Source organism: Lepisosteus oculatus, chromosome 12 (assembly GCF_040954835.1).
Source record: "Lepisosteus oculatus isolate fLepOcu1 chromosome 12, fLepOcu1.hap2, whole genome shotgun sequence".
Classification (NCBI taxonomy): Eukaryota; Metazoa; Chordata; class Actinopteri; order Semionotiformes; family Lepisosteidae; genus Lepisosteus; species Lepisosteus oculatus.
The window spans coordinates 21416158-21438782 of NC_090707.1; the positions used below are offsets into that span (position 1 = coordinate 21416158).

The 22625-nt window shown below is 37.9% G+C and overlaps 1 protein-coding gene across 4 annotated transcripts in view; it reads left to right on the forward strand.

Moving 5' to 3' along the window:
- adarb1b (adenosine deaminase RNA specific B1b) overlaps positions 1-22625 on the forward strand; it is a 173429-nt gene that overhangs the window by 76837 nt on the left and 73967 nt on the right. For 2 of the 4 annotated variants that reach the window (XM_015359255.2, XM_015359258.2), the window contains exon 4: positions 22100-22140. The exons of the other annotated variants lie outside the window; for them this stretch is intronic. The gene's annotated coding sequence lies outside the window, so the exon portion shown is untranslated. The remainder of the gene's footprint in view (positions 1-22099; positions 22141-22625) is intronic. 4 annotated transcript variants of the gene reach the window in all.

Genomic DNA, 22625 nt, shown 5'->3' on the forward strand with positions numbered 1-22625 from the left:
TGTACAGATGATTGTAGGACTCAAGGCATGTTTTTTTTTTCCACCTGGCAAAATGTTTTCACAAGAGGAAGCAGTCTGGTTTGAGTTTAAATGTGGTGCTATTACTGTTTGCATGACTACAATGCTCTTAAATCATATTTGTCTGGTTTGTTTTTCTTACATTGTTTTTTTTTCTCCCAAATTGAGTTATCACGTCAGGGAGCTCAATTGGAAAAAACAGCTGCTTTGAATGATCTTAACATCAAACATCAGATACAATTATTTTAATGATCTTCTTTGTGAATCATTTTATCAGGAAATGCGCATGTATTTACAGGGATGTCTTGCATAACATACACCCGCAGGTCATGCTAATTTTCAGCAAACCACTTTACTGCACTTTTGACTGGGTGAATCGAGCTGGTCTTTGCAGTGACGAGCAAGGATGTAATTCCTCGCAGTAGTGAACAGCTCCCCCTTCCTTATGCGGCAGTGCTGACGCACATACAGAGTGTACCTTTGTGAAGAAAATGATGCATGATAACTCTCCCTGAGTACAATGGAAAAGGTCACCACAGTAGAGTTTGAACACACTGCTCAAACATCCAGTGACCCAAGAGAAAAATCTTAGGAATGAGATCAATTGCTGCATTTTTCTTCATGTTTAAATGTCCGAGAAGATATTTCTATGGAGTTGCTATCTGTTGTCAAGGATCGGCAGATGGCAAGGATGGATTTTACTCTGGTGTAAAGCAGGTATCCATGCAAACGCTGTATCTCTGCTTAAACTCTGTCCAGCGTCCTGTGATGGGAGCTTTCATGATCACTACGATCACCACTGTGGAGAGTAGAGCCCTCAACTAAAACTCGCTAGTCCTGTTCAAGTCAGTTGAACTACATAACCCACTGCACTAGTCCTGTTCAAGTCAGTGAACTACATAAAACAGACATTCAATACACCAACTGCTGGCTTGGCAAAGCCCTCTAGCATAATGGAGAGTTACCACAATATGGTCTGTAAATATTGTACATAAAGCAATTTAAGATTTCAGGAACCGTGAATTAATTCAGGGGATTCATATTCATATTCATATAAGAAAATAGTGTTGACAGGATAGAGTACCAACCATGTTTCCACTAAATCTGTTCTTCCTTTTTTCAAACAGCTTCATCCATTTCAGGGTCATGGGGGAGTCTCATTAAGCAGTGGGCGCAGGGCAGGATGTATCCCAGACTCCACATCAGCCCAATGTAGGACAGACTCGCCCACACCCGGGCCAATTTTCCCAGGAGCCTGTTAACCTACCAGTATGTTTTTTCTGCCTGTGAGAGGAAACCAGAGTAACCGGAGAAAACCCACTCTTGAGGTCTGAAACTGAATCCAGGACCTCAGCAATGGAAGGCAACATTGCTAACCACAGTGCCACTGTGTCACCTTTCTTCACAAAATGATTAATAAATGAAATTGAGCTGGTGATTTGGAGATTTGTTACATTTTTAATTTAGGAAAAAATTGAAAGCTGTTCTCAAAGAGAATTTGGCCTTCATCTCAGACCTGTTGATTGTAATGTGTGTCTGTTGCCAATTACCTTTTGGGCGAGAAGCTTTCTTCACATAACTAACCTGACATCTGTGGGAGCTGCATTTATAGTGAAAGATTTGATCGAGAAAATAAGGGACCAATGCCATACACATCTGCATTTGAAAACAAATGATAAGGAATAAAGTCAAATTCCGTTTCTTGTTGTGAAAAATAATTCTGTACATTTTTAGTGCATAGCCTATTCTTTACAGGAAGGCACACTAAGGAACCTGCAGATGTTAAAGAGAAGTTTCTAAAAATTCATTAATTGACTGTCTATTAGGGATGATGGAGTGCTTTTAAAGCCGAGGCCTTATTGACCTAGCCATTGACATGATAATTAGAACATTAGCACAAACACTAAACCTCTATTTTGCTTGAGGTTGATTACATATGCAGCTCCTCTCCCTCCTGCAAATGAATGATCTGTTATGAACTATACCAAATCATAGTTGACATTATATTTTATTATAACTTGAAATATTTACTAAGGCGTCAAGCAATAGTGGACTTAAAGCACAACCTTGTAATCTCTGGGATAAAAAAAGCATTATTGTACTCTTGTCCAAGGGATTAAAATTGTCCAAAATAGTGATGTTTACAGTGAAACTGCTTACAGCTTTGTTGAATTCTTGCAATGAGGCTACACTCTAATGGGTCTGTTCTAGGAGATTAAACATTTTGCCTGCATCTTTTCTTTCTGCCTTCTAAGAAACATAAAGTTTAATCTGTGAATTGATCGAGAATGAAAATCAGAAATCACCTGCTTACGGGCAACTCCATTTATTCACTTTTGGGTGCCTTTATTAAATAAATCAATAACAAAAGTGTATGCCACTTAGAATTATGTAAAGGACCCAGTTAAAGATTAATCCCATTTTTAAACTCTGTTCATGTCGAGATGATTAATTGAACATAATTGGCCATTTTTGTGACACCTGTCTGTCAAATGCATTGCAGAAAATGAGAAATGAACAAGTTTAAATTAAATTAAATTTAAAAATTTAAGGGAAGCACAACCAGTGAAGCAAAATTCTGTCTTCATTCAATATTCTGCATGACTCACAAAGTCAGTAGATCTCATAAAATACAATCATTTAAATACTCTTTCCAATATAATAGGGTCAGCATAGATAAGCATGTTTGTGTTTTGTTTTACTATATCCTGCGAGGTTAATAGTCCTTTGGGGATGATTTTACACCATTTTCTCTACTGCTTGCATGCAGATTTCCAGAAAATAGATTGGTGCAGTAGCACTCCAAAATTCTGTGGAAAAATATAGCAATCCCCAGCTCTTTAAAATTTCACAGCTTTTACAGTTTTGTAGAGTGCTAGTAGAAACATTTAAACATAGTGCTCTGCACTGTCTTTATTAAAATGGTTAAAGTCTTTTAAGACTCAGGTGACTGTTTAATACAAAAAGAACATGATCTCATTGTCTGTTAATGTCAAAAATATGCTTAACAACCTGGGCATTTTTGTATTAATTTCTGTTTTCCCCCCTTTCTTAAGCAGTCTTCTGGGACAGATCCATGCCAGTTTGTTAGTGAAAACTCTAGTGATAAATTTCCCTTCAAGGCATGCTGTTTGAGCCTTTATTGTCTGTTGGATGTGCATAATTGTTTTGTTAGTTACAGTATATGCAGTTGTATAGATGTGCTTGTGGTCGTCTGTATTTAGTGGAATGTGGGAAGATTACTGCCAGCATCAAGCTAGTAACTGTATTTCCTCTCAAAGACATTGTGCTCCAAGAGACCAGATTCATGATGCAGTTGGGAAGAGATGTTTGGTTAATAGCATGAGATTTACAGCATGGATAAGATTATTTACCTCTAAAACTGTTTTGCATTTGGCTTGCTATTCATTAATGATTGGATTCCCACACCTTTTGTGAATGTTTTGCCTTCATTTCGAGAGCTTTGTATAAAAAATCGAGCTGTTCTTCTGCAGTAAGAAGTTGTATATGCAGAGTTTTAAAATCCTATAATGTCTTTTAATGTCTTCTAAATGTAAAAAAAAAACAGAACAGAATTATCTGTTACTGGATGTGGGGTAGAACCAATAATACATTTGATTCAGTGATTCATATCACAGTTAATTGTGGAATAGCAGAAAATGTCCATACAATTATTCATTATGTTTAGCTCATTTGACAACCAGTAGATATTTGGTAATTCTTGGATAATAATATTATTATTATTATTATTATTAATAATAATACACTTTATTTTATATAGTGCCTTTAAAGGTGGCTTCTCAAAGCGCTTTACAGGATGACAATAACAATAAATAAGAAGACTACAACAATAAATAAGAAGATTTCACAAGATAGGACACAATTATAATTACAACAATACAACAATAACAATAGAGGAGACCGTGGAAGCTGGTATTAAGAAGAGCAGAGGGGTGAAGAATGGAACCAGTTAAGTAACGGCTTTTCTGAAGAAGAAGGTTTTGGGTCTGGATTTGAAGGAGTTTAGAGAAGGTGACTCTCTAATATCCTTGGACAAAGAGTTCCAGAGCTTGGGGGCATAGCAGGAGAAGGCCCTGTCGTCCATACAATGTAGATGGGCTTGGGGGACAGTAAGGAGGGCAGAATTTGAAGAGCGGAGGTTGCGAGGTGGGGAGTAGGGCGATAAAAGTTCAGACAGGTATTGAGGTGCCAAGCCATGTAAAGCCTTGTAGGTGAGCATGAGGATTTTAAAGTCTACGCGGAATTTGACCGGAAGCCAGTGCAAGGACTCCAGGATAGGAGTAATGTGAACACTTGCACTAGACCTGGTCAGGATTCTGGCTGCTTTTATGGATTTTGGACATACTGCAGCTTGTTCAGAGTAGATTTAGATACGCCATGGAGTAGAGCATTGCAGTAGTCAATTTGAGAGAATACAAATATGTTGATCAGCTTTTCAGCCACAGTTAATGATAGCATAGGGCGTAGTCTTGCGATATTTCTAAGGTGAAAAAAAAAGATGTTTTGACAGTATGCTGTACATGTGGGTCGAATGTTAAGCCAGAATCGAATATAACCCCAAGGTTTTTCAATTTTGATTGAAGCTCAAGTACAGAGCCATCTACAGACAGGGTTACAGGACTGGCTTTACAAAGTTGATGGGGGGTACCAATAAGCATGACATCAGTCTTGTCACAGTTAAGATGAAGGAAGTTTTGAGTCATCCAAATTTTTATGTCAGAGATGCAATTAGATAGAATAGAGACAGCCACATCAGTGTCGGGTTCGGTATGGATGTATATTTGAGTATCGTCAGTGTAAAAATGAAAGCTGAGGCCATGTGATCTTAAAAGCTGACCAAGTGGGAACATGTAAATGCTGAAGAGCAAGGGGCCCAGTATTGAGGCCTGGGGGACACCACTTGACAAGACCAATTTCAGACCTGTACCCATTGAGAGAGACAAAGTGACAGCGATCAGTGAGGTAAGACTTAAACCATTTGAGGGCAGTGTCAGAGACTCCAAACACAGCCTCGAGACGAGAAAGTAAGATGTTATGGTCAACAGTGTCAAAGGCAGCACTGAGACCAAGAAGGATGAGTATGGAAAGAGAACCAGAATCGGAAGCTATTAGGAGATCGTTGGTGACTTTGACTAGGGCGGTTTCTGTGCTGTGAAGTTGACAGAAGCCAGATTGGAGGGGTTCGAAAAGGTTGTTTGTTATGAGGTGGTTATGTAACTGAAGTGTGACAGCACGTTCTAGAATTTTAGAGAGAAAGGGTAAGTTGGAGATGGGGCGAAAGTTGTTAAGATTGTCAAGAGCCATGTTATGCTTCTTTGGCACTGGGGTAATAGCAGCAGTTTTGAGGACCGTTGGTACAATGCCGGTGCTCAAGGATTCATGTATTATATCGAGGACAATGGGACAGAGAGAAGAGAAACAGGACTGGAATAAAGTGGTGGGAATGGGATCTAAAATAGATGTGGTGGGTTTCATGCGCGTAACTAGTTTGTTTAGGGATGCTGAGTCAAGAAAAGAGAAGCTGGAGAGACGGGAACCAGAGAAGTTGGATGAGGAGGGAGGAGGTATGGAAATTATGTCCGTAGTGGAGAGAATGTGATGCCGGATGTTGTCAATCTTAGAACTAAAGAAATCTAAGAATGTGTTGCAAAGTTGTGATGATGCAGGTAATGTGGTCGGGCAGTTTGGCTTGAGCAGTCTGTTGATGGTGGAGAAAAGATGTCTGGGATTGTTTTGGTGATTTTCAATGATGTGAGAGAAGTAGGTGGATCTAGCAGACTCTATAGTAACCTTATAATCAGATATATATATATAATCAGAAATGGAGGATGTAAGTCTCATTTGTTAGAGTTATCAATAATGAATATAAATATAAGTAACGAGAACCCTTATCCTTGATTATTAATGTTAGGCAAAGAAGCCCTTAAGAAGAAGCAGAAGTTCATCTTGCCATTGATAGTGAAACAAATCACTGTGTTGTTTCCTCCAAGCTATAGCTGTACAGACTAATGAACAAGAGCTTTTCTAATTCTTTTAGAGCGAGCGACCTTTTAATTTGCTGCAGTGCGCACAGCATTGTTCAGGAAGCAGTGACTCTTTCTTCCCTCGCTGTCTGTCCTTATCCTCTCTGGCCAAAAAGCACAAACTAATTCATATGATTGTCCAACACCTTCCTATGAAGATATCTGCGTGTTCTTTAATTTTTTTATGCATTTCATTTTCCTGTCATGATGATAAATGAAAGATGCGTATGTTCACACAAGAGGTGCAACACTTTTGAAGTCAAAAGTTCCATTATAGTTTCCTTTAGTCGTATAGGAAAAAATGATTTTATTTTTAGTAATAAAGATTGATTTGTTCCAACCACTAATTCTTTCTTTAATAAAAAGTCAGTTTCTTTTAACAAGAAAGGTTAATAAAGTAATTGTAAAAAAATATGGAAACACTAATATAAAGTCACTTAATAGGGCATTGGGCCACCATGTGTGGCTAGTCTGGCATGAATGCACAATAGTACAGAGTTTACTAGCATCTAGAGTTCTGCAGGAGGTTTCTGCAGATCTGCTCAGATCCTTGACTTATGGGTAACGTCAGTGTCATACCCAAAAAAACACAGGGTGGCCACTCATTGCTTTGTGGATGGGGGCTTTCATCCTGGAAGACATTTTTTCTAAAAAGAAACAAAATTCTGCAAACTTGGGTGAAGATGATAAGTAAGTACCAAGAAAAAACAATTAGTATTGACCTAATCTTCGAAGGGGATGAGTACACTCAAACCAAGCCTATAAAATGTACTATGCAACCTTACGGAACCACTAGAACCCATTGCCGTTAGAACCAAACACTCAGCGCTGTAGAGTTCTTGAGGTTGGTACCACATGTGCACCCATCTGTTTGTAGAGAACACGGGGAAGGATGATTCATCTGACCGTATCCCATTTCTCTACTAGTCGGTAGTTCATTACCTTTGCTGTATGCACCTCCGGACTTGCAGACCTGCACTGCCAAGTGCAGGGGTCAGCAACCTTTCAGAAAGAGGTGTGCCAAGAGCCCATGCCCTTGTTTTTATGGAATTTGCATGCATTATATGTAATGTCAATAATAACCATTCTTGCATTTTGATTGATACAAATTTAGCATTAAAATATAATAATATTTCAAATTAATGGAAGGGCTTTCAAGTAGGGGGCTACGTCAACATGAGTAGGCTGCAAAGGAGCAGGTGAAGGTTCATTACATGCTGAAAGGAATGTTAGATCCAGAATGAATTCAGCATTTTGTTTTCACTCCATGTTCCTGGATTTAATTTAAATGGTCCATTGTCTCTGTAGCGTTGTTGAGTTTTGTGCTGGAAACTGGGAGCCAAGGGTTAAGCCATGTAAGACACACCAGTAGGTCTCAGAGGAGACATGGGACATACTGTATACAGTACCTTCCTTTTTAAAGGGGAAACCTGGACATTTGTTGAGGGGATGAGCCTGGTTCGGTGTTTCAGGGTTTATGGAGGAGGAATGGAGTTCCAGGTGCTCCAGGGCATTATAGAAGACTCCACAGGAGATGAAGAGAAGATATTTCAAGTAATACCTCAGGACTGAGTAGGCTTCTCCGAAAGGGGCCCACCAGTACATTATAGGAGCTTGGAGGGGTTCCACAAGCCAAGGACATCGACGGGACACCAAAGAGTGCACTCCTAATTTAATGATACTGCATATTGTCTCTGAGTTTCATGTTATAGCAGTGTATCATGTGCTCCAACCCGCACTACAGTAAACCCATCCCACACTCACCCGCAACAGAGACAAAATGTCCTGTGCCCACACCACTTTGGCTGGGTCCCGCAGGATCTGAATCCAAAGGTGGGAAATTGGTCCTGTGCTCCAGTCTGGTACACATACTGTACAAATGAGACCCCCCAATGATAACATTGTTGGTCAAAAAACAGTTCACCTTGTCCTGTTGTAGGATTCATGTGTTCAGAATGGTCTTATTTGTGTGTGTCAGTTTTTTTTTCCGAGCTACGCAATTTTCACAAAACCCTTGTTTGTGCAGGCCAGCTAATAAGCACATTGCAGTAACTGCATATGTATGGAGGAGTGTGTTATATATGTATTAAATGGGTCACTTTGATACTGTTCACTATGCTAATGATCTTTTTGAACATTCCACAGATCTGAGTTCAGTGAGTGCGTGACTAGCCAGGTTGCTTTGAAGTAGCTTGTGTGTAGCTAAAAACAAAATAAGCAGATTTTAGCTGTGACACCTTTGCTGTGTTTCTCTGATCATCCCTTTCTCTCTCTTGGCAGATAACTCATTCCATCACGTGTTCCAAAAAATGCACTTGCTTTAAAACTATATTTTAATTAGCTCATATTTATCGGTAACTCTGGCTGTATTTCATATATTATTTACAGATTCAGGGTTCCCAGTTTTGAGTTGTAACAATTGTTTACACCAGAGGTAATTTACAATTGCTGTTACTAAGGGGTGTGTACAATTATCTGACCAATTTCTATTCCTTTTTATTTTTAATTACTTTTCAGAATGTTGGATCTAAAGTGTCATTCTTTTATGTTCATTAGGGTAAACAGTTCAGTTCTGGTTTAATGTGTCTTGATTGATGGCTGAAGTAGTTCAAGTAGGTGTGTTTCCTTTCTTCTCTTTTCAGCATGGAATAAACCTTTACGAGTTCTTTGATTTATAGCTGTTAGACCACTTGGAAAAGCCATAATCTTTCTGTAGGCACTGTATATTTACTGTATATGTATGTCATAGAAAATTGTACTCTATATGTTGCTGATGTAGCAATTTACAGATTTTCAAAATCAGGAAAGCGATATTAAAAACTGAACTGTTTGTGGGAATTCTCATATTCCCAAATTATCTGAAAAAAATGTACAGGTCAAACTCATGTTATGTACATCACATTTTTGCAGTTCAGTACATCTTATTAAAGCAATGTGAAAAAAAATTAAACCCATTGTTAGCAAAAACATTTTATTTGATCTTACCTGGTTGCACTTTGTCTTAGCTGTTTTCATGCTTATGCAAGCATTTGTTCAATGTTTGCCACTGTAGGCCTTTATGAGGTAACATAATTTTACATTGGCGATCAATAGTGGTTTTGCACGAAATGCAAAATAGGCATTTGCTTTTTTTAAACTGTGTTATGCAGTGATACTACTGGTAAGTGGTGCTAGCTAGTCATGTTTGTGGGATTATGGAACAGGCTGCCCACCCATGATGTTGAAGCTGATACCCTGGCCTCTTTCAAGAAGCAGCTGAATGAGATGCTCGGATGAATTAGCTGCTGACTATGAAATGGACAGGATGAGTCAGATGGCCTCCTCTCATTTATATCTGTCATTGTGTTTGAAAACAGGAGGGAAATAAGAAAAACGGTATGTGCTTTGCTTATTGCATTCTGTTTTTGTAATAACATGCACATCGGTGGAGAAAAAAGGCTCCATTGTATATACCTTCTATCTGTGCTTGAGTTAGCGCTATGAGACTTGTCGTAGTCGTGCTGCATAGTATCACATAAGATGATACCACGTGTTGTTAACTGACTTCAACCCATCTGTTCAGGTTCTGCACCATTTACCTTCATAAGAGATTTCACGAAAATGATGACACATTTTCCCTAAGTAATGATGTGTTTAAACATGAGAGATCCATTCTGTTTATGTAATTGATTGTCATTTGGGTCCAGTTACTCATTATGTCAAAGATGTTCAAGCCTGGCTAACAGTCTGCTTCAAATTGTTATGCTTCATGCCATGGCACTGCCAGAATTCTGTTGTACAAACTCCATGTGCATTAGGAATAGCTTTTTGTTTTTACTGGTTCCTGTTTCAGCTTCAGTGTCTGTTTAGTATTACAAAATTGGAAGAATATAAAGCAGTTGTTTTGATAGAGCTATGGACAAGAGGAATTGTCCCTAGGAAAGAATAAGACACCTTGCCCTTTATTATGAAAATGCTGACTGTGCATAAAAGGTTAAAGGGCACATAAGTCTGTTTTAAAAATATAACTTGTTTTTCTTTACCATGGTCTTGAAAAAGTGTTTTCATCTTTTATAAAGAGATTGTTTATGTAACACTTGCTGCACAGTGTCAAACTACTTATCTCAAAATCTTGATGTCTGTCAAAATAAAACATTTTGTTGACAGCCAGACAACATCTGAAATGGTGAAAACAGGGTTCTGTGAAAATTTAATCCAGTGTTACGTGCTGAAAACATTACTTTATTGAAAAGACCATTTCAACCAAATGGAGGTACAGTAACTACTGCATCTTCATCATGTAATAGCGAATAATTGGGTACAAAACTGCATATTTTATTTCAGAGAACAGAGCAAACAAAATGGCCAGATCTCTAGGATATGTGTGCCTTTGTACTACTATTCCATTTACAAATCCAGCATTGGGGAAAAAACCTTTTTAACACATCTGTTTTTTGAACAGATTCATTTTTGAAATCGAAAGGCAAAAGTTGAAATTTTGAAAACCCATTCCACGGAAAAAGAATCTTTATTAGCACCTTTTTTGAAAATCTCACATATCTATATTAAATTGTTCAATTGTTTGAACAAGAGAGTTTTCCAGAACCAAGTGTTTTTAGGTTTTGGGGAAAACAATAGTGTTGGTAGTGAAACCTTTGAAACATTTTATGTGAAAATGAACAATAGGGACTTTTGTCAAAATCAAGCATGTTTCTCATCTACCAAGTGTATTTGTCCTCTGCCTTCAAGTGTGTTTGTCCCATTCTGCGGAGTTATCAGCAGTTGAGAAAGAATGTGTACAGAGGACTTTGCTGAAATTTATAAAGAAATAAAGAACCAGATGAAACGGAACAGATGGCAACCTGACAAAAATGTCTGTACGAGGTTATAAACAAGAACGTGATGCAAAGCTGCCACCACAGTAGCAGTGTTGGTATTTATGCATTGAAACGTCGCCTAATAAAACCCTTTGGGCTCTAGTGGTATGCTGGAGTTTCTCAAGAGGATAAAGTTAGCTCTATGAATGCAAGTGTACGCATATAAATAAATCATGAGATTGTAGGAAAGTTTGAATGTTTTTCAATCAAATTAATATGGGAAATGTACTGGCTCTACATTATACAGGTGAAGATGTAAATGTAAGATTGTGGGTTTCTAGGTTATTATAATAAACATTCCATACATGTAATACAAATTTGGAGACAATTTTAATATATCAGAGCTCATGACATAAAGCAAATTATAAACTTTGAAAGTGGTCATTAAGTTAAAAATGCACTGTTATTATTGAGAATGTTACAGTTAACCAGCTCTATGAATGCAAGTGTACGCATATAAATAAATCATGAGATTGTAGGAAAGTTTGAATGTTTTTCAATCGAATTAATATGGGAAATGTACTTGCTCTACATTATACAGGTGAAGATGTAAATGTAAGACTGTGGGTTTCTAGGTTATTGTAATAAACATTCCATACATAATACAAATTTGGAGACAATTTTAATAGATCAGAGCTCACGACAAAGCAAATTATAAATTTGAAAGTGGTCATTAAGTTAAAAATGCAGTGTTATCATTGAGAATGTTACAGTTAACCAGTCTCAAAGCCATCATGACCTGCAGCAGCTGAACAGAGGTTTCAAATGCAGAGTGTCTCCTCTCTGCAGTCTGCTGTGCAAATGAGTCAGTTTGTCCAAAGGACCCCAAAGGAACAGATGTACAGTGTGCTGACCTAACACTGAAAAGAGATCCTGGTGACAACTGGACTTTGTCTCTAAGACAGCAAGTGCATGCAGGTAATACAAAAGTGACTGAGGTGCTGAATGTGCAGTTAAACCTAAGTTAAATCATTGTAATTTGGAAAAGAATGCTTATTTTCTTACTGATGTTGATAACCAAACATTCCCTGTAAAAAGGCACATTCTTTGCTTTTCCATAGCAAGCACATTTCTAGGATGCCTTCTCATCGGTTCTGCAGTAGGCCTGCCTTTTGCCTCATGACTTTATGAGCTGGTACAGTTTACACAGGGGTCAGACTGAGCCTTTTCAGTTCATAATTGACCCTATCAGTCCTTCTAATCAGACCAAGAAGCCTGACAAATGACAGAATATAAACAAAGAAACCAGATAAGACTAGAGCAGGTTGTTGATTTTGGCTGAGAGAAGAGTTTTGTACAGAATAATAGTCTGTATTTGAATCTACTATTGGAAACTGGTGGACTATCACCCCCTTCTCTTCTTGCCTAGCGCAGCATTTTTTGTTTTATGGGGAAAAATACAGACATTAGCAAATAAGCCTCCAGTTGTTGCTTAGTTAGGAATTTTTGTGAAATAGGTGCCTTTAGGTTGGACCGATTTGTGTTATGAAAATTTTAACCTATGCAGAATATAACACAAAGGCAGTGCTGGACTGAAAAATCAGACACTGACCACATTTTTGCATGAATTAATCATCTCATAGAGTGTTAGAATAGTTATCTCATAATAGTTTGGAAATAATTATTAGTCCAAGCCAGTTTTTAACAGGTTATTAAGATAATGTTCAGAAAATGTTGCTGGATGTACTTACATGGTCTGTACTAAAAGTAGTTTATTCTAGGATCTTGTTGTCTCAATGCAGTATTGCTAACTTGGATTGGCAGATTGATAATGTGCACAGTCCTACTTCATGTTGATAACCTTTCAAAGGTGAATTAGCTTTGCTCTGCAGATCTGTTTTTCTTTAGCGAGACTAGTTCCCTTTAATTAGTTTTGACTGATTTGGAAGAGCGCAGGTGGTACTTACCTGCCTATATGTAACATGATCTCCCTTCTTAGCAAGCCCTCCCACGTTGACTCCGAGATTATTTTTTTAGCCATTTAGAGAACCCAAATTGAAACTTAAATCTCGCTATTCAGTGGCTCACCTCTGGAATAATATGCTGTGTTTAGATACTGAACTGGTCATTCAAGGTGGGAGGGAACCTAGCAGGATCGTGATCTGTCCCACTTCTTCAGCCTTAGGTAAAGTGGTGATGTAATTCCATCCGATTGTGTTTCCTTCCTTTCAACTCTTTTCCTTCTACCTCTGTTGGTGTGTTCTTTGAGATTTTCCCACAGTCCACCCAGCTCAAACCTCACTTTACTCAAACAGGTATGCTTGAGCTTCCTTCCCTTCTTTCCAACTAAAAGAGAGCACATTCTTAGAGGACAGAACTACCCTGGCAATTCTAAGTTCAATACCAGAAGAATAGAATAAAACGCTCATATTGCAGGTTTGTATAATTCCTTGAGGAAGCATCTTCTCCAGGTAGGTAGGTAGTTGAGATGTTGTTTGGTTGCATTGATTCCAGTGTTTACATTCAGTGACTTAAGTAGTTTTGTTCAGTGTCTTGCAGGGTAGAATACTGTGTGATTTTAAGGGATAATCCTGTGAATTCTTCACTTCCCAAATGTTGGCTGTGCTGACGTTAAGCCATTTGAAACTAATTTAACAGATCATTTCTGCTGTTTATTGTACATATACAGTGGCATTTGGGGACCCAAGCTCACTGGGGATTCAGGGGTTTCAGACTTCACTGCTCCTCTAGGATAGCGTGTCGCTCAGGCGCCGGCTACCTGTCTGGCCCAAGTTTCAGCTCAACTGATGACACCTGCTGTAGCTGTGATGCCCAGCCGGGAAAGTGCAGTCTTGGCAGCTCCCCAGACACTTTTCAGTTAGTGCTTGGAAAAAAAAAGGATAAATAAAATGAGTGCGTCTGTTGCAAGTGAATTTAAAAATGGAGAGTACTGTATTAGGGACAGACTCAGTCATCCTGCTTAGTTGTGCAGCTTTCTGTTCTGTTAAAAGTGTTCCGCATAGTGTTTATCATTGGAAACTGTATACAAACATACGGCCATCATGCTGCTGTTTTGTACTCTCTGGCTTCTTTAACAGCATTAAGCATAGCTAGCATCCCAGGTGCTTAATTACAGCTGTAAACCTGTAGTCGTTTTAAGTGGGGGAAAAAGTGATGATAATTATTCTGTTCCTGATCTGTGACACGTATTCAAGCATTGCATTGAGATGTTCTTCCCGGATTGCTTTGCAAACTTGCGTGTTATACTTTTGAGAGCATTCTATTGATATGGCAAGCATAGGTGTAAAATTGATATAGCATTTACTTGGTACTGTTGCAGGCTTCTTATCAGTCTTTTCAACAGCAAGCCCTTGAGATCACTCAGAGGCCAAGTTCTTGACAAATGACTGCTTGAGTTTAGATGTAAAAAAAAAAGCATGCAAATGTCGAGACCCCTTTGCAAAATTAACTTCCCAGAGTTCAAAAGGCAGGCTAGTTTTGTTGCTACTTGCTAATGGCCCTTCATTTCCTGCTTGTACCACGTTTACAGACATTTAAAAAATTTTAGGGAAAAACTCTTGCCACCTCTTGTCATTTGTAAATTTCCTCTCTGTTTGAAGTTGCCTCTATTAGTCCTGTCAGATTGTCTTTATTGTAAAGTTTTAACACCCATCAAAGGATGTTCTGATTACTAACTGGTCAGATATTTAATTATATTTGCAGTCAACTTTTAGAGTAGCGTGTAAAGCCATATTTTATTCTATAACACTTATAAAAACCCCTAAGGTAATTTGATATATTAGATATAAGTATAAAAACAGTAAATAAAAGTTAATAAAAGTTAATAGAATTATATAAGATGACTGTGTAGGCTTACAAACTTTTCAGAGATTAAAGCATTTTTTCCTTTTTTTTAATTTGTGGAGCTGACCTCGTAAAGCTGCAACCACGTAAGTTGAGAGCATGTAAGTTGTGAGTCAACTGTATTTGTTCCAAACAATAAGTAGCGTAACTGCAGCCTAATATTGCTACTTTATACAGTACATGTGATGTATTATGCTTATTACTAACTCAAAACAGGGAGCATTAAATATATGGCTAAGCAGTGGCATATCCTGTTCTGAGATGACATTTTAATGTCAGTATTCATGCAGTAATAGCAGAATAAACTGCACGTTGGCAAGCGCTTTTTACTTAATCTCCCATTAGCTTTCGCCTTACATGCATTTTGTCCTCCGGCTGCAGATATAAATTCCCATCATGCCATTTGCTTTCTAGAGTTCAGCCATGGCTTCATTTTTTTGTAAAAAAATATTTAACAGTTTGAAGCATTATTGTGAGGTAGAGCGTCATAGTGTCTCAGCTAATTATGAGCAAACTTGTGCAGGAGACTTAAAAGAGGGTTGTTTTCCTTTTTGTTTATTATGGATAGTTTTGTATAATATATACAAGTAACAAGGATTCACTATTGTACTACCAAAGAGAAGCACAACCATGCTTTTTAAAGCACTGCAATCCAGCAATTTTAGGACTATCATACACACATTCTTGTGCCCTGGTTGCAGATTACATCCATGCATAGTTCCACTGGTATATTTCTCATTATCTCTACTCATTCCTAGCTTCCCTTTCCTGCATCTTTAAATCAAAGAAGATGCTTTCCCACACCGGTCCTTTGTTTCAGGCAGCTCCTGGCCGTGAGCCAGGAGGTGCCATGAACAAGCTGTTGTATTCTCAGGGTTTAGGATCTCACTGTTCACTAAAGCTGCTTGGTTATACAGTATCTCAGACAGCAAGGTACTGTAGTACTAGTCCTTGTTAGAACAGAGAGTTGTTGTTTCTTACAGGAATTAATTCTGTGGCCTGAAAGGAGATTAGCAAACAGTTAACAGAAATGAGTGTGATAACACGGAGAAAACCTGTAAGGTTTTCCTGCTTACTGTTGGCACTGCCTACTGCTTTTGCCACATTATTTGTGTTCATTTAGTCTTGGAGTAGATCAGGCTTTTTGTTAATGCCACTGCAGCGTGTGACTGGCATGTTGATTTTGACCCAACCTCTGAATAACATCTTCTCTTTCTTTGCGGTGCAAATCAGAAAAGCAAATACAAGTTTCAATGTGTTTCGGCTTTCACATATTTCGAAAGGGGAAAAGGATGTTTTGTAAGGTGAGGTTTTTCAGTATTATAGCCAGTACAGTCCCATCCATACGTATTCGTATCCTAGATGAAATAGAAAGAAAAAACATTGTGTTGGATAATATGTGTTGCTTAATTCTAAAAATGGTACGGGCTGTAACAGTATCATTCCACAGAGCAAAGTCATATTTGTCATTAATTGTCAGTAATTGAAATCCTGAAAAGATGAGGGTCACATTTATTTACCGCACTAAGTATTCCTTTAAATAAATTCCAACAAAAATAAAATCTGTAATAACATTCTGCTGTTTGAAGTGCAATGGAAGGCTTCCTGTGTCCCTGGGCTATAAAAGGAGGTAACGCATAATAGACATTCAGTAGTAGCATGCACCATCATGGTTAAGATCAGAGAGTTCTCTGAGTAGTGTAAGCTAGAGGTCAATAACCTTCATAAGTTTGTGGATAACTTTAAAATTACCCACAAAAGGCTGTATCTACCATTTCCTCTGCTGTGTTCATTATTAAGAAATGTAAGGCTGGCTTAGCGACAACCCTGCCAAGAAGAGGAAGCAAATGTTTGTTGATTTTGTGGGCTGAGAGGCAAGTGGTTCAATCAGAGAGGACTTTTTTTTTTCAATCCAAAGGCAACTTCGTGCTATGAAGTGTCAAAAATTGCCATTCAGTGTCATCTGCATTAATGTGGCTTTCATGGCCAGGTTGCAAGGGAAAAGCTTCTTCTGAGGGAACAATTCGAACTATGTCTGAATAACAAATCACATTAATCCCTGGGTCCTGATGCTGTTTTACCAACAGTACTCAAGTAAACGAGATGTTATCAAGAAGCCATTTTGATGCAACTCTTCCCAAAGTCGCTCAATCTAGGGACTGGAAAATTACTAATGTGGCAGCCATCTGTAAAAAGGGAGGGAAAACTGGACCAAATAATTAATGAACAACACAGTAAGTCTGACTTCTATTATATGTTAGGTTATGTAAACAATTATAAGAACTAAACGAGGATTGATTGAATTTATATGGAAATCATATTCTGTGAAACAGTCAGCATGGATTTAAAAGAGGTCCATGATCCACCAATGATCAAAAGCATGCAGTACATCCAAATTGACAAAGAAATGGTTAACCGCACATAAAATGTGTGTTCTCACCTGGTCATCTCAATTGCCGCACCTCAATCCAATCAAACATTTGTGGTTCAAACTCTGGAAAGCAGTTCGTAAATGGACCCACAGCAATTCTTCCTATAGGAATGGTCAAGATCCCCCTTCAGAAGTGCCACAAGCTAATAGCACACTACAGGAGGCGTCTTCTCCATGTAATCGAGTGTATGTCAGAAGAGGATATACAGGAGTGTGACACTCGTGTTTTTGGGACCTGAGATGTTTATTTGAAATAAAAATGTTCTGTGTGCAGTGCTATTAAAATTGCAGTACAATTTTTTAGATTTTCCAGCTGGACACATCTAAACCCACTGAAGCTCAGCAGGTGTAAGCCTGGTCAGTACCTGGTTGGGAGACTCATGAGAAAAACTAAGGTTGCTGCTGGAAGAGGTGTTAATGGGGCCAGCAGGGGGCGCTCATCCTGTGGTCTATGTGCGTCCTAATGCCCCAGTATAGTGCTGGGGTCACTGTACTGTACGTCAGATGATACGTAAAAATGAGGTCCTGACTCTCTGTGGTCATTAATAATCCTAAGGCATTTCTCAAAAAGAGTAGGGGTGTAACCCCGGTGTCCTGGTCCTTTCCAATCATGGCTTCCTAATAATACTCATTTAGGAATTGGCTTCATCACTCTGTTCTCCTCCCGACTAATAGCAGGTGTGGTGAGTGTTCTGCTGCACCATGGCTGCCGTTGCACCATCCATGTAGGAGCTGCACAAGGTGGTGGTGGAGGGCAGTCCCCATTATGTGTAAAGTGCTTTGAGTGGAGTGTCCAGAAAGTGCTGTATAACTGTAAGCAATTCTTATTATTATAAACCAAAAATGTTATAAATATTTTGTTGTTTCTGAATAACTCAGGAGGGCAGTGTATAAGATGTGCGTTTTTGTGCTAATGTGTATGGGTGCACGCGGTTTAGCGCTTCGCTGTAACAACCGTTTGGATCAAAGCACAAATGCTGATCACTCCCTCCTGCTTCAGCTTTGTATCCCTCCCACAGTGATGCTATGGAATTGTTCTGAGTCATTTGAGACTTTCTCTGTAGTTTGTTTTCCTACTTTAAAAGTGCGCCTTTCCCTTGAATGAGACAACAGAACATCATTATGACTTTAGTACAGGGGCAAGTGACAGCATGCGATGAGGAAAAAATGTAAACAGCATATGCAGAACATTCCAGATCTTATACGTGCATTTTGAGCAGGTTAACCCTTAGCAAAAATGTTGGCCAAAAAAGTTCAGTTTAAATTTGAAACATCTGCAGTGTAGAGGAAGAAAAATATACGGTAATAAAATCTATTTTTGCTCTTTCTTCAAGGGTGCCTCTTAAATGTTATCTTTCGACTAAATGGTTATATATTGGAGTGCTACTTTACATAGACTATTATTATAAAGACATGTACAGTTGTTACACTTTCGCAAGACTGAAGGCTTTCTTGAGTATAATTATAATTAAGTATAATTGGTTTTATACAGTATCACTGCTGGGATGTAAAATAAAACCTTATACAAATAGAACTGATCCAAACTATTTTTTTTAGAATGAAGGGCAACAGAGAGATTAAACCCATTCAGAGTCTTTCTGATATTCAGGTGCCTTTTACTTCAAAGAGACCATGAAAATCTGTAAACACTCTGGCCCTCTGGGACTAGGATTGGAGTTCCTGTCTAAATGTTAGAAATACTGTAGGAAGTGAAGAATATTTCAATCCATGGTTAGAAAAATAACATTTCAGTCCTTTCAAAAGAAAAGAGGAACAGCTCCACCTGCTGATTGTACAAGGAATTTCATGACTGAAGTTGTTCAGAATGATGCTGGTTAATGCCCCTTCTAGTAGTCTTTGTGTGGAACTCCAGAACAGTCTTTGGTGATGTGTGCATGTTTTCCAGTAGGTTGTCCCAGCAGAGCTCTAATGAGTTTAATTTGATTTTTGCAATAACATTATTTGTTTTCAGTTATTTGTGCTTAAGCCTGGTGTTTTATTGAGTTTTTATTGTGTAGTTTTTTTTTTCTGGCCATGATATCCCATTAAACCTTAGCTTTAAATTTAATTCATTTAACCCTTAATCACATTTTTACAAATTAGTAGTGTTTTTCATATTTAGCACTATTACTTCAATCAGGGCACATTTGTTTTAACTAAATTGTTAATATTCTTTTTATATTTCATTATATAACGAGTTTATATTTTCACTATAAAATGCCATATATATCATACACTTTGCTCAATGCAGTACAGCTTTAATTTGGGTTTCCTTCAGTTTTCATAAGATTCTGTTGCTTCCCATCTCTTTTTGCTTGCTTAATTGGCTCAGAAATTACAGAAAAGTGTTTTTCATAAAATCTCATATTCCGTGGCTTTGCTTGGTTGGTGGTCACTCTCAAATATCCACTGATAATCCACTTTGTCACTGTGATAATCCACTGACAAAGAAAAACCATCTTGCCAAAGGCAGATGCCTTCTAAGACATTTTACAAAGATCCCTGTCTCGTTGGGTGTGGCAAAACTATTTTATTTATTATATACCATTGTCACTTTTCCAGTTAAATAGTTTAATATCATAAACAGTGCTGCAATTTGCAAAGTGAGTAGAGAACAGTAAGGTCAGAATTAGATATGTTTATCTTTGAGGCTTCAACACTTCAAGGATTGTGCCTTATGGTTGTTCAGGCTGCATTGGCAATGAGGTTGTCATTGGCAGTTAATGAGTAGGTCAAATTTTCAATATCGTCTGGGCCTGTTTTCAAGTTTGCAGTTAATCATTTTGATAAATGATTGGTTTTCCTTAGGGCGTGGCCATATATGCCATAATAAATCAAGAAGATGCTGTGCAAAATCTGATATGAACTTTCGTGCTTTAAACCAACAAAGGCAAACATCCTGGAGCAGCAGGTCAGTAGCTGATGACTGTGAAAATAGCATCTGGAGAGCCATAGGTGCTTTGTTGTAAACATTTTCCCTGTGTCTCAAATGAGAGCTGGGAAAACTCCGGAGCAGAACACTAATAAATGTAGTTGTCCCTGAGGCATTTCCTATTTCTGTAAGTTCTCAACCTGTATGCTTTTATGGGCTTTGAAAGCATGTATTGTTTTAGTAGGGATAAAGAATTCTAAACAAGCAGCTAAAAAAAAATTTCTATGACTCTTTTCTTTATGCCACTGATCTGTGCTTTTAGTTGTGTCTTAGGAGTTATTGTTGTATATGGAGATTTTGTGCCGTGGGAAAATAAGAACAATTTTAAAATGGACCACTTCAGAAAAAAAAAACTTCAAACAAAGCAGAAAATACATCATAGTGCATTCAGAATGCAGTAAATTGTGATTACAGTAGAGAATTGTACAGGCTTCAGATACATCTTTGACAGAATCCATCCATTTTCTATCCACTTTAACCAGTACAGGGTTGTAGGGTAGTCAGGGTCTATCCCAGCAAGCAACAGCCGCAAGACAGGATATACCCTGGACAGAACACCTGTCCATTGCAGGGCACAAGCCCAAACACCCTAACTCCAAGGCCAGCACCTGGAGAAAACCGATGCAAGCACAAACTCCATACAGATAGAACCTCAGGAATTGAACCCAGGGCACCAGCTCTGCAAGGTAGCAATGCTAACCGCTGCGTCACTGTGCCACCCTCTATGAGGGAAACCTTTCTTGCATTTATATTTTTGTGGTTTGCAGTGCAAAGAACTTAAGGTTGCTAAAGTCTGTTTATAATCCAGTTGAATTTTATTTAGAATCCAGCTAAATTATATTTTTCTACTTAAGATGACGTGCACATTTTCTCTTGTTAACGCACTTGGATTTCCTCCCAATCTGAAATTTTCCTGCTTCAGTTTTATCTTTGCTAATATTCGTTACTTATCGACATGGGGAGTAATGACAGCAATTTGTTCTAGGGAAATGTGTTCTGGGGAAATTTCTAGGTAAGAATAACCTAGAAATAACTTTAACCTAATCTTTAAAAATTGATTTATTTTTTTCCTTTTTCACATAAAGATGTGTTACGTTTTCCAGATTTTTTCGCCTGTGACTTACGGAAATGTCTGTATAAAGCTACCGTATCATGTGCCAGCAGTGTAATCCTTTGCTGATAGGTTACATGATGTCACATGCAGGGTTCGCATTAAGTGTTATCTTCTGGTAATTTTAAAATAGTACCAGAGATTTATTCATGCGTGTTTCTGCATGCTTTTCTGCAGTATGTTAGCTGTGTAGCTCAGAGGCATGGTAGTTGGTCTTGGCTAATGTTATAGTAGGATTGTTCCACGTACAAGACCACAGAATAAATGTGGGCTTTTGCAACGGTCTTTTCAATTAGTATCTCAGTTATTTTGCTGCTGAACACATCTGAGCAGTTTAAAGTGATATAAAAAGAGCAACTTAATATGTATTAAACCACTTAAATGGTGGTTAAATTATTTTTCCTTGTTGTTAAAATTCATTGTTCTTGTTGAATGGATAAATACTATGAAGGCAGTTCCTGTTAAGGAGTATACAACTTTATGAAACTACTGTATTGTGTGCCACATTTCGAATCAAAAGTAAATATTATAAGTAGTTCAGCTTTTAAATATATCGTAACAATGCAAAATGTTTTGTTTCTGCATTCATGTTTTTTTTGCAGTGCATTTAAGATCAGGAATAGGAGGCAGTTCTTTACCCAAAGGGTTGTTGGAGTATGGGACAAACTGTCCACCAGGTTGTTGAAGCCGGTACCCTGGTGTCTTTAGAAAAACATCTTGATATCCTTGGATAATTTACTAACTACCCAATGCACTAGATGGGCCAAATTACTTATTATTTGTAACCTTGTATTCTTTACAGATTGCCTTGTTTTCAAAATTATACAAATATTTAAGTCCTATTAAAACAAATTATCTTGATCTTAACTGTGTCTTAACCTACAGTATGTATTTTATTTTCAGGTTCCACAGAATATCTTTAGGGCACAACAGCTGTTAAAAAGGTGCGTGTTTTTTCCCCTTAAGACTGTATTAAATTTTCTACAAAGATTGATCCTGCTGGTATATATTTCTAATCACAGTTATGAAAATTTCCTCTCTCCATATTGTGTTCGGCCCCATTTTACAGATGTTTGATATAACTTTTTCTAGGCATACTTATTAATACAGTTAGCATAGCACTTATTCAGCTTGAATAAAAGTCTGACTTGATTCTTCAAAGCACAGGGAAGGTATTTTTTGTCAGATTAATGTCCTACAGTATATCCTGCTAGTAAAACTGATTATGTATATTGGTGGTAAAAAAAAAAAAGTGTTTATCAGGAAGAAATGGGTTGTTAGGTCTTTTTGACCTGGTAAATCTAGTAGAATCAGGTTTTCAAACTCTTGTAAGAGAAAAATAGTAATTTTGTTTTTATTTACATTTATAGCTCATTGTGAGTAGAAAGAGGGAATTCCATCTTCTTCCCAGGGCTTCATTTCCTACGAG